Source organism: Euprymna scolopes, chromosome 28 (genome assembly GCF_053919585.1).
Source record: "Euprymna scolopes isolate OS-2025 chromosome 28, ASM5391958v1, whole genome shotgun sequence".
Taxonomy (NCBI): Eukaryota; Metazoa; Mollusca; class Cephalopoda; order Sepiida; family Sepiolidae; genus Euprymna; species Euprymna scolopes.
The window spans coordinates 99241528-99253717 of record NC_136509.1 but is presented as its reverse complement, the minus strand read 5'-3'; positions in this window follow the sequence as shown (position 1 = coordinate 99253717).

Here is a 12190-nt window from a genome sequence, read left to right as displayed (position 1 = left end):
TGTCTAACTCTTTTTTTTTTTTTTTTTTTTACATAGGCGTCATACTTATCAAGGCCGATAGGGTACTCAATGATAAGGGTTAAAGAGTGTAGAGTAGTCAAAAGGACAATATAGTAATCGATAGTAATGGAAGTTCGGTTTGTTAACTTAAGTGGAACGGCTCATCAGTTTGTTAACTTAAGTGGAACGGCTCATCAGAAACTTGTTCACGTTGGACTTGAAGACAACCATATTATAGACAGCTGGAAAGCAGGAAAACGGAAGACAATTCCACAGGCGTGCAGTTCTAAGAAAGAAGCTTTGATCATGGAATCTATGTTTAGGATTAGGTAAACGCAAATTCCATAACATCGCTTCTTTCTTAGAACTGTCCGCCTGTGGAATTCTGTTTCAGCTGACCACAACATGGTCGTCTTCAAATCCATTATAAACAAGTGCTTGTTGAGCCGGACCCTTATATAATCGTTTTGCCTATTTTCCACTATTAGCAAACACTACGCTGTAGTCCCAATGACCACCGTACAATCATTAACCTTTATCCTTGAGTGGCCTCCAGGCCTTGATAAGTGGTGAATGCCTTGTAAAAAAGTTAAAAGCTCAAAAATCAAAGAGCTCTGTTTCACAAATTAATTTTTATACCGAATATAGACACCCACACACTTTCATTCCGTCACGATTTCTATATATAGTATTTAGTCAGATGAAATCTACATTCAAAAAATAACCTCATTTGCGTATTACAAACATTAAATTTTTTTTTTCTTTTTACACAACAAGAACGACCCGTTTCTCGACTGGGTTGTGACTTGCGATGAAAAGGTGGTTCCTTACGAAAACCGACGACGCTCCACGAAGCCAGGATTGCACTAAAAGAAGGTCATGCGAACTGTTTGGTGGTCTGCGACCGGTCCCATCCATTACAGTGTTTTTATGTGTCTAATAGTGTTCTTGCGTAGGTTTTGTATCGGAATGCGTCTGATAAGTATCGAAAACGAAAATCGAAAAATTCTGGTTAAAGAAGGAAGTTTGATTTTAACCAAAGTTGTATAAAAATGTTTTTTTTTTTATACAACCTAAGATTACAAGTGTATTTCTGAAGTTTTATGATCGCACAAACAGAAAGGCCCAGCCTATAAGGTCAATAGTAGATTGATTTATAAGACAGGTACTACTCGTATGAAATGAATGTTATTTCTTAGAACAAAATTGAACCACGATACTTGACATTTGTATCTTAAACTAAACTGATCCTGCAGAAGTTGAACAAATTGGGCTTCGAAACTCTGTCTCATTTGCCATACTCTCTCGACCTCTCACCCATCGACTACCACTTTTTCAAGCATCTGAACAGCTTTCTACTTGAGAAATGCTTCAAACCCCTAAGCGATTTCAAAGGGCTCTATTTAACAAATTAATTTTTATACCGAACACATAGACACCCACACACTTACATTCCATCACGATTTTTATATATACTACTTAGTCAAATGAAATCTACATTCAAGAAATAACCTCATTTGCGTATTACAAACATTAAATGGCTTTTTTTTTTCTGGGGCCTACACTTTATTTCATTATGAGATACATTCCAATTCATGTTGCCTGAGATTTTCATGTTGTGTTATGAGGGAGGGGGAATCGTGTATATATTTATTAGTTTCTATTATCGTCTAGTGATAAGATTGCATATTGATGGGGGGGGGCGAAAGGAGCCAGAAGAAAACTGCGAAATGATTGATGTCCGTCCAGAAAAAAAAAAAGGCCCAACTTTCAGACCCGCTTTTCATATGTTTATGCACGTGTATTTATGACCGTCTAGCTAAAGTACGTTGTGTGTGTATGTACCTTTAAATGCAGTACATGACGAAACAATAATATACATAAATATATTTACAACACAAGGAACGAATAACAGTTTTTTTGTTTTTTTTTTACACAGTGATCACCACTTATTAAGGCCCGGAAGCCACTCAGGGATAAGGGTTATTGCAAGTACATTACGTTAGTGTGGAGATTTGATGAAGTGTTTACTTAAGGGGGCGGTTCATTAGGAATTTGTTAACATTGGACTTGAAGACATCCAAGTTGTAGTCCGGTGGGAAGCAGGCAAACGGAACAGAGTTCCACAGGCGTGCAGTTCTAAGAAAGGAGCTCTGTTCATGGAATCCGCGTTTTGATCTAGGCACAGATATAGAGTGAGGGAAATTTTTCACAGTGGATTCAGCTAGACGGGTGTTTTTCGTGAAAGATTGGCGAGGGGGGACCAGAGATTGGAGTTCAGACGAGCACCTGCCATGGAAATAACGATAAAACAAGGATAGGCTCGCAACGTCTCTTCTGTGGGAGAGAGGTTGCAGGGTAGAGAAAAGGGCATCCCCCACTAAACCACGAAGTCTATTTTGTACTCTGTCAAGGCAGGATAGGCTGTTTTTAGCAGCTCCTGCCCAGATATGGCAACAGTATTCCATCCTTGGACGTATTTGGAGGTATTTATGTTTTGAACATTTGGCCAATCGAGAAACATATCTGGCCCATCTTTGGCCTTGTTTTAATGGAAAAGTTGCAATGGAAATTCTCCCCAATAACGACAGAGCCTTAGGTTTTTTATTCGGCAACTTTTTATTCCAAAGTGTTTTTCCCCCCTCTTTAAAAGTTGCAACGCTTGTCCTAGATTCCTACATTTGATAAGCATTGGACTCATCGCTCCCCCGGAGTGCTTCCAGCCATCACGACCGGTCGGCTGTTCAAGCTCTGAACACTAATTTTCACGTATCTCAAAAAGACCATCTCTTCCTCTAAATGACGTCATTATTATACGTCACTAACATAATCACCTGATATTTTATATGTCATTATTTCTAAGTTGTAAACTAATGTTGTATTCCCGTGGCGGGTGTGTATATATATATAAACGTGTATGTAACGAGTGTTTTATGTAATATGCGTCTATTCTTTATACGTGTATTTACGTGTTTTTAAAATGTCAAAAAATTACTTATCTGATATATGTTCAACTATAATCACAAATAAGTGATGGAATAAACATCTTAGTCTCTGGCTGGACAAAAGAAAGAGATACCTTCAACAAAAGGGACGAATACCATTCTATGGGTGACAACATTTGGCAAATTAAGGAATACACTTGGGCAATCTTAGATCTTGTTGGACGGAAAGCTACACCAAAAATTCTACAACAGACCTCGGGTTTGTTTTCGACAAGCTTAATTCCAGAATGTCCTTTCCATCTTGGAAAGGTTAAACGCTGATACGAGGGACGTGCAATAAGTAATGCCCCTGACCCAATTCCAGTTGTCTGATCTAGCTGAAATTTTGCATGTGCAATGATTTATATCTCTACAGGTTATGTGGCAAATTACAGCTCTGAACTAATTGTGGTTTCTGTTTTACAGGTGTTTCAACTGAGTCAGGTGTGAAATGGAGCCTGTTGAATGTCGAGCAGTGATCCAGTTTTTGTATTTGAAAGGACGCACACCACAGGAGACTTTGGATGAAATGAAAGAAACTTATGGTGATAATGCCTCATCATACGACCTTGTAAAACGCTGGCATTGTGAATTCAAACATAGCCGGAAGTCTGTGGAAACAGCTCCCAGACCTGGTCGCCCTCTTCTGCCATTGATGAGGCATCTGTCCGCCAAGTGAGGCTGCCATTTTGGAAGATCGGCGCATTACTATTCGCCAAATAGCCCAAGATGTCAAGATTAGTACAGGGTCTGTGGAAACTATCATTCATGACCATTTGCATATGCATAAGGTGTCTGCTAGATGGATTCCCAGGTTGCTCACACCATTCCAGAAGCGAGAACGCGTCGAGTGCTCGAGGATGAATTTGGAGATGTGCAAGAAAATGAGAAAGTTTTTCAAAAGACTGATTACGCAGGATGAAACCTGGGTCCAACACTATGATCCAGAGACCAATACCCAGTCAATGCAGTGGAAGCACTTGGACTCACCACCTCCAAAGAAGGCAACGGTTCAGCCCTCCGCTGTCAGGGACATGCTCACAGTCTTCTGGGACCAGGACGGAGTAATGATGACAGATTTCCTGGCAAAGGGTACCACAATTACAGGAGCCTATTATGCTTCACTTTTGAGGAAATTAAGGGAAGCTATCAAAATCAAGAGGCGGGGCAAGATCAGCAAAGGTACCCTCCTCCTGCAGGACAATGCTCCGGTCCACGACTCGCATGTCGCCAGATCAGAAGCACGGGCTTGTGGTTATGAAATCCTCCCCATCCTCCCTACTCTCCTGACCTTGCACCCTCTGACTTTCACCTCTTCCCAGCCATGAAGTTTTTTTTGAAAGGAAAGCGTTTCCCAGATGATGCAGCCTTGATTTCTGAAGTCACGTCGTGGTTGGAGGTCTCTAGAGCTGCATCAAACGATGGGAGAAATGCATACCTCTGGATGGTTCCTATGTAGAGAAAGACTAATAACTGTGCCAAGTTTCGTTGCTCTACTGCTATGGGAAGTGAATCAGGGGAATTACTTATTGTATGCCCCTCGTACAGTCCTGTCTACATCTTAATTATCGATCTTGCCACTGCTGGGTGCCATCCCGCCTGTCGACCACCTCTCTCGGCCGCCCGTTACAGACTCTATCAACTAACTTTCTAAGGTTCCTCTAAACTCTATATAATATATTGAATTGCATTGCATTGAATTATATAATTTACCTTTATATACACACTAAACAATGCTGTATAACCAAAAATCCTTGTCTGGTCTTTTGTCATATATCTTTGTTTATTAAAACCAAACATTCCAATCCGATGTTATTAAACATCCTTCTTAACATTTTATTGTTTTACATATTTCTGGCTTAATTATTTCTATAACATTGTCACTAGTTCAAATGTCGGTCACTCATCTCTCTAACCGGTACATCCGACGTTGGCCGACCATAATAAAAAAAAACTAAATTGTTATTATAACATTTTTAATGTAACATTTCTAGTAACTATTTAAATATGAATAAATATCTAAATATTTTTCTTCTTTTTTTTTATAATTTTTACTTACGTTCACCCATAACAAGACATATCGCTATTTGTGACCATGCCTGTGAAAGATTAACAATATGTTGGTTTACGTTAAATTTAAACTTCTGCATGTCGGTAGAGTCAGGGAATTGAGTAACAGGAAGTGAATTTCAAAGTCCAGCTGTTCGAGAGAAGAAACTATTAGAATAGAAAGCTTTCTGGCATTTAGGGATCTCAAAAGTGAAGGTGTGTGATTTTGTTGCTAAGCGGGTTTGTCGAGGATATGTACGTTGAGGGGGGGGCACAAATGCAACGAGTTCATCAGAGCACATATTCTAAAATATATTTTAGCTGGCAAAACTTTTTCGCTTGAATAATTATAATAATTGTCGGCCAGCACACCATTAGGAATTGCCCGGTCAATATCTAATAGCCAGGCTGGGGAGTTTAAAGGACAACAGTGCTATTGATCATATTATGACAATCGATGGTTGAAAACGTTTCTTGTATTTGTGAAAGCAGTTTAGTTTTTTTTGTTTTTTGTTTTTTTGTTTGTTTTTTTTGTTTTGTTTTTGTTTTGGTAGCATTAAATGCGACCATCGGTCTGCTTCACTCTCGTTAACCGACGTAACTTTATCAATTAGCAAAGGAATAAAGTGAGCAATGTCTATGTCTCTTCCCCATCACATTCGGTCCGCTATTACCTCTCCTCCCCCCACCACCCCAAAAATGGACAAAAATAAACAAGCACTAATTGCGGAACATTGTTCACTTAATGACAATGCTGAAAATGGTTACAGCAAAAAAAAAATATATTAAAATTAAATATGGCCGCAATTTCAGGAACTCTCGTAGAACATAATTGCGTAAAGAATAGGGATGAGGTGATGGGGGGGGGGCGAAAGGAGCCAGAAGAAAACTGCGAAATGATTGATGTCCGTCCAGAAAAAAAAAAAAGGCCCAACTTTCAGACCCGCTTTTCAATGAGTGGCCTTGGACTTCTCTTAACAAGTCAAAGATTACAAAAATAAAGCACGCATGATTATTGAATGTGTGTGATGGGATGACGTTGGCATATTTTCTTTATAAAAACAGCTTTTAACCGAGGAAGAGTATTATGAATAGACGGAAACGAAAACTAAATAAACTGAACGCTTTCAACAAGTAGCTCAATTTAGAAGACACCATACCAGTTCAATCTTTGACGTTGATATATATATATATATATATATATATATATATATATATATATATATATATATATATATATATATATGTGTGTGTGTGTGTGTGTGTGTGTGTGTGTGTGTGTGAAAACATTGTTAATTCACTGCTCGCATACAGCAGTCGAATAGCGAAATGATTAGAAGCTCCGACTGTCATTTCATTTGAGCGGTCGGGTTTCGATCCTAGCTTGAGGTAGTTGCTTGTCTAGTCGTACTGATGCGCTGTAAAACAGCGAAACAGTACCGTTTGTGGAATATATATATATATATATATATATATATATATATATATATATAGAGAGAGAGAGAGAGAGAGAGAGAGACAGACAGACAGACAGACAGACAGAGACAGACAGACAGACAAACAGACAGATTAAGAGAAACAGAGAGACTAGTGATAGGGCGATTCCAATATTTTTCCGATTCAATTACTAATGCCGCATTAAGTTCTCGATTCCGATACAATTACCGATTCAGATTCTTCATAAATCTCTAAATATTTGACTATAAAGTTGCTATTTTTCCTGATTACCGAGAAAACACGTGGTAAATATGCTTATCTGTTCCCAAACGAATAAATGCACTTGTGGAGGGGGGGGTGATCTACAGATGTTAGCGTTACTGGTAGTTTAAAATCAATGAATATTTTTTAATTTTATTATTACTACACGCAGCTGAAGATAATTAAAAGAATCGTTTTGGCATCGGAAAATATACACAAATTTTTCCGATTCCGATACCGATTCCGATACCAGCAAAAAGTTCTGATTTATCCGATTCCCGAATCCGTTTAATCGTCCTAACACTAATATATATATATATATATATATATATATATATATATATATATATATATATAACTACTTCATTTACTCACATAAATCTAATATACGAAAGTATAGATTTATGTGTAAATTTTAAGTATTTACTTCAAAAGTGCTCAATACGTAGGTAGAGCTAGTTAGTAATTTATAAAATATATGTGGCGATTAAGCTACACTGAATATTCTGCGTTTCATCCACTATAGGATTCGTCAGGCTTATGCGCGAATTCTGTGGTTGCTTCTTGTTTTTATATATGTTGAGGATCTCTAGTTGACCAATCAGCTTTCTAGTATCCATCGCGCCCCTTCCTATCAGCCAATGGGCATGCATTTTATCGAACAAAGGATCTGTTTTAGAACTAGGTTAGTGGTTTAAGGTAGATCGTTTCCTTCCTTTTTTATATATACATAAATATACCTATGTGTACACACATACATGCACATATATATATATATATATATATATATATATATATATATATATATGTGTGTGTGTGATCGTTTATGTATATTCATGTTTATTTAATTTATTTATTTGTTTGTTTTCTATTGTTATTGTTAGTTTTAAGGCTATTTTGTATCGCTATCCTAGAGTAAGTTTTATTTTGTGAACACAGTTGTTTGCTATTTCTCGTCTACAGTTTAATATATTTTGAGGTTCTTTAAAGTACAGGATAGCAAATTTTTCATGGAGGCATAATTTACATGAGTCGTCTAAATGTCTGCACGTGGTAGCTTGTCTCATTATTTTCCATTCGACTACCGGCGAATGCCCGCTTTCTTTGAGTTCCCAGTATTTATTCGCTAGTGTTGTTTTTATACGGTGTTTTTTTTATTTTTGAATGTACTTTTGTGGTCATAGTATCGGGTTTTGAAATCTAAGGAAGTTATGCCTATGTAATATTTCTTGTTATTCGGGTTTTCTTTCGCAAATATTGTTGCTTAGTAAACTACGCTTTTTGTTAGACATTTATTTTCGACTGGGCAAAGTGTGCGGTGTCTACAATTGCATTTATCTTGTTCGTTATTAGTATTTTTATTTATGGTATGGTTGTTCTTGTCCGGGGTTGGTTTGTTATTATTATTATTATTATTATTATTATTATTATTATTATTATTATTATTATTATTATTATTATTATTTCTGCTAGTGTTGGTTTTATTTCTGTCATGGTGTCTACTTTTTATTTTGTTGTTGTTTACATTATTTTCATTTAGTATTTTGTTATTATGTGCTTTAATTATTATCTCTAAATTTTCGCAACAACTGTAAGATAACTTCAAGGTATTTTTATTGAAGATTTTGTGTAAGGGGTTGGTTGCGGGAAAGTGTTTTTCAATAAGATCTAGAAATTTCTTGCCAAGTTTTGTTTTTAACATTTGATTGTATGGGGCCGTATACCAAATTATAGTTCTTTTTCTTCTATTTTTAATTTTATTATAGTTGTTGGTGTTTTATTATAGTTTGTTGGTGTTTTTGATATCGATATTTTTTACGTATCAGCTAACATAAAAATAACAAACTTCCTGGACGTCACGTTAAACTTAGATAAAAACACATATGAACCATACTTAAAAGATAACGCTACTCCAATTTACGTAAACCCTAAGTCCAACCACCTACCATCAATTATAAAACACATTCCTAACTCGATCGTAAGTAGACTCAGTAATAACTCAAGCGATGAAAATGCATTTAACAGGTCAACCAATATCTACGAAACAGCCCTAAAAAATAGTGGATACAAAAATATCGATATCAAATATAAAGAAGCCAAGTACGTCCAAGGATGGAGTACTGCTGCCACATCTGGTGCAGGAGCTGCTAAAAACAGCCTATCCTACCTTGACAGAATACAAAATAGACTTCGTGACTTAGTGGGGGATGCCCTTTTCTCTTCCCTGCAACCTCTCTCCCACATAAGAGACGTTGCGAGCCTGTCTTTGTTTTATCATTATTTCCATGGTAGGTGCTCGTCTGATCTCCAATCTCTTGTCCCCCCTTGCCAATCTTTCACTGTCAATAATTTTCCCCACTCTTTATTTGTGCCTAAATCAAAACGTAGATTCCATGAACAAAGCTTCTTTCTTAGAAGTGCACCAATGGAACTCTCTTCCGTCTGCCTGTTTCCCACCGGACTACAACTTGGATGTCTTCAAGTCGAACATAAACAAGTTCTTGATGAACCGCCCCCTAAAGTAAGATACTTTATCAAATCTCTATTACTAACGATTACTACGATATTGTCCCAGTGACTTTGATAAGTGGTGACAACCATGTAAAAAAAAATTGTTCATGTGTTTTAAGAGAGGTAGTGTTTGATCAACACTGCTGGAGAGGCATGATGTTATATATTGTTTTGCTTTTAAATCCCTGAAACAGTTTCCTGACAAACAGCTGAGGATTCCTTTAAGAACATTGGTAATATTGTTTGTTCATGTAAGTAAAACTATTCAGCGATACGGGAGATTAATTGACTTATTGCCAAAATAATGTTCCAACGAAGGACATATTTTTTATAGTTTTAAAGAAACTTCTAAGATAATATATAGAGCGAGGTAGATTCAAAATAGTAATATAGATCTCGTATTAATCTATTATAATCAAGTAGTACTCCTGTCTGTTTGTTAATTGCAGAAAAAATGCATAAAAAGTTATAACACTAAGAAAGATAAAAAAACAGAAATAATGAACAGAAAAACTGTAATTGTATAACAAAAACCACGTGGTCTGTTGCATTGATTGTGTAGGAGACACTCTCGACCCTCTGAATGCTTACATCTTAGGCCATGTTTGTGAGTTGATGCCAGCTAATTTCGATCTCTCATGTCTCTCCTGACCTAATCCAAGCCATGATCCAAGCCATGATCAAAGCCTTGATTTCCTGATGTAACTATTTCCTCTTCTTTTGCGATATTTCTTTTTTTCTTCTACTTCCTAACATTTGGGGGAGATCTACTTCTATAGTAGAAAGGTACACACTTTCAAATTCTTCTTCTTTTTTTTTTACATGGAGGTCACCACTTATCAAGGCCCAAAAGCCACTCGGGGATAAGGGTTATTGTGTGTACAGTAATTAATGGGATAGTATCGTAGTAATAGTTAGTATCGGGGATTTGATAAAGTGTCAATACTTAAGAGGGCGGTTCATCAGGAATTTGTCTGTGTTGGACGTGAAGACATCCAAGTTGAAGTCAAAAGGAAACAGGCAAGCTTTGTTCATGGAATCTACATTTTGATTTTGGCACAGATAAAGAGTGGGGAAATTATTGACAGTTGTTTCAGTGAAAACAGATATTCACATATTTTCATTCCATCTATATAGATACTATTTAGTTAAATGAAATCAGCATTCAAGAATTAACCTCATTTACATATTATATTTTAAAAAATATATTTTAAAACTTAGCTGTTTGTTATAAGAGAACTGTTTTGATTGCTCTATTTAGAAATATAATTTTAAGTAAATTTATTTAATTTATTTTTAATTTAATTTATATTTAATCTAATTTATTTTCAATTATTAGTAGTAGACATCAGTTGTCTTCAAAAACGGAAGTAACTTTATTTATTTAAGCTTTCAGAGTTATTTCCCCTTTAAGCTATGAGAGTTATTTTCCCTTTAATTTTCATAGACGAAAATGTATGTGTTTTATGCTTCCATGTGGTTCACTTCCAGAAAAATTAGAAGTTAAGAGATTCGTTTTTTAATTGGAATTCATTGTTGAGACGAGTATTATTTATTGCGGATTATTATTCTCATCTTTCTTTCTTGTTGTTTCATGACGTTTCGGCCAACTATTTCTCTGGCCTTCGTCAGGTGATAACCGCGACGGGATAGGAACTCTTAATCTCCTAACTGCATTCTCAGCAATTACTGCATAGTTGTTGTCGTCTCGCCGCGTTTTTTTGCGGGCTTTGGGTGGGATTGAACCCGCTATCTTCAGACAATTCTCATCTGGAACCGTAGAGATTCAACGCCTATATCCACTGCACCACAGGCCCCAAAGGGCAATCAAAGTTGGATTTTTTGGCTTACTAAATCCACGTTTATTTATTATCTAATCTTCCATGGTCAGGTCCGTACAGAATGCTATATATATTATTTTTTAAATAAGAGATTCGGTGTATCTTAAATAGTATATAACTAAACTCACCGCCTACCAATATGTTTCAAACTGGCAACACCTGGTATATACAGCTAGTAATGATATAAATATATGCAGATATACAGATTAAATCCAATCCTAATAAAAATGCTTAATTATCGAGAGAGCATTAACATACGAATATATTCGAACGATACTAAGAAATATTTACAAAATTTATTATTAAAAAATTAAATCCGCTTTTGTGTCCTCTGCTCTATATTCTAATAATAAATTTAATTGATTTTTATATGTTTTCATTTAAACGAAAAAAAAAATAATTAATAATAAAAATAATAATAAATTTAATTGATTTTTATATGTTTTCATTTAAACGAAAAAAAATTAATTGATAATAAAATAATAATAAATTCAATTGATTTTATGTTTTCATTTAAACGAAAAATAAATTAATTGATAATAAAATAATAATAAATTTGATTGATTTTTATATGTTTTCATTTAAACGAAAAAAAATTAATTGATAATAAAAAAATAATAAATTTGATTGATTTTTATATGTTTTCATTGAAACGAAAAAAAAATTAATTGATAATAAAAAAAATAAATTTGATTGATTTTTATATGTTTTCATTTAAACGAAAAAAAATTAATTGATAATAAAAAAAAATAAATTTGATTGATTTTTATATGTTTTCATTGAAACGAAAAAAAATTAATTGATAATAAAAAAAATAAATTTGATTGATTTTTATATGTTTTAATTAAAACGAAAAAAAATTAATTGATAATAAAATAATAATAAATTTAATTGATTTTATGTTTTCATTGAAACGAAGAAAAATTAATTGATAATAAAAAAATAATAAATTTGATTGATTTTTATATGTTTTCATTTAAACAAAAAAAAATTACTTGATAATAAAAAAATAAATTTGATTGATTTTATATGTTTTCATTGAAACGAAAAAAAAATTAATTGATAAAAAAAATAATAATAAATTTAATTGATTTTTATATGTTTTCA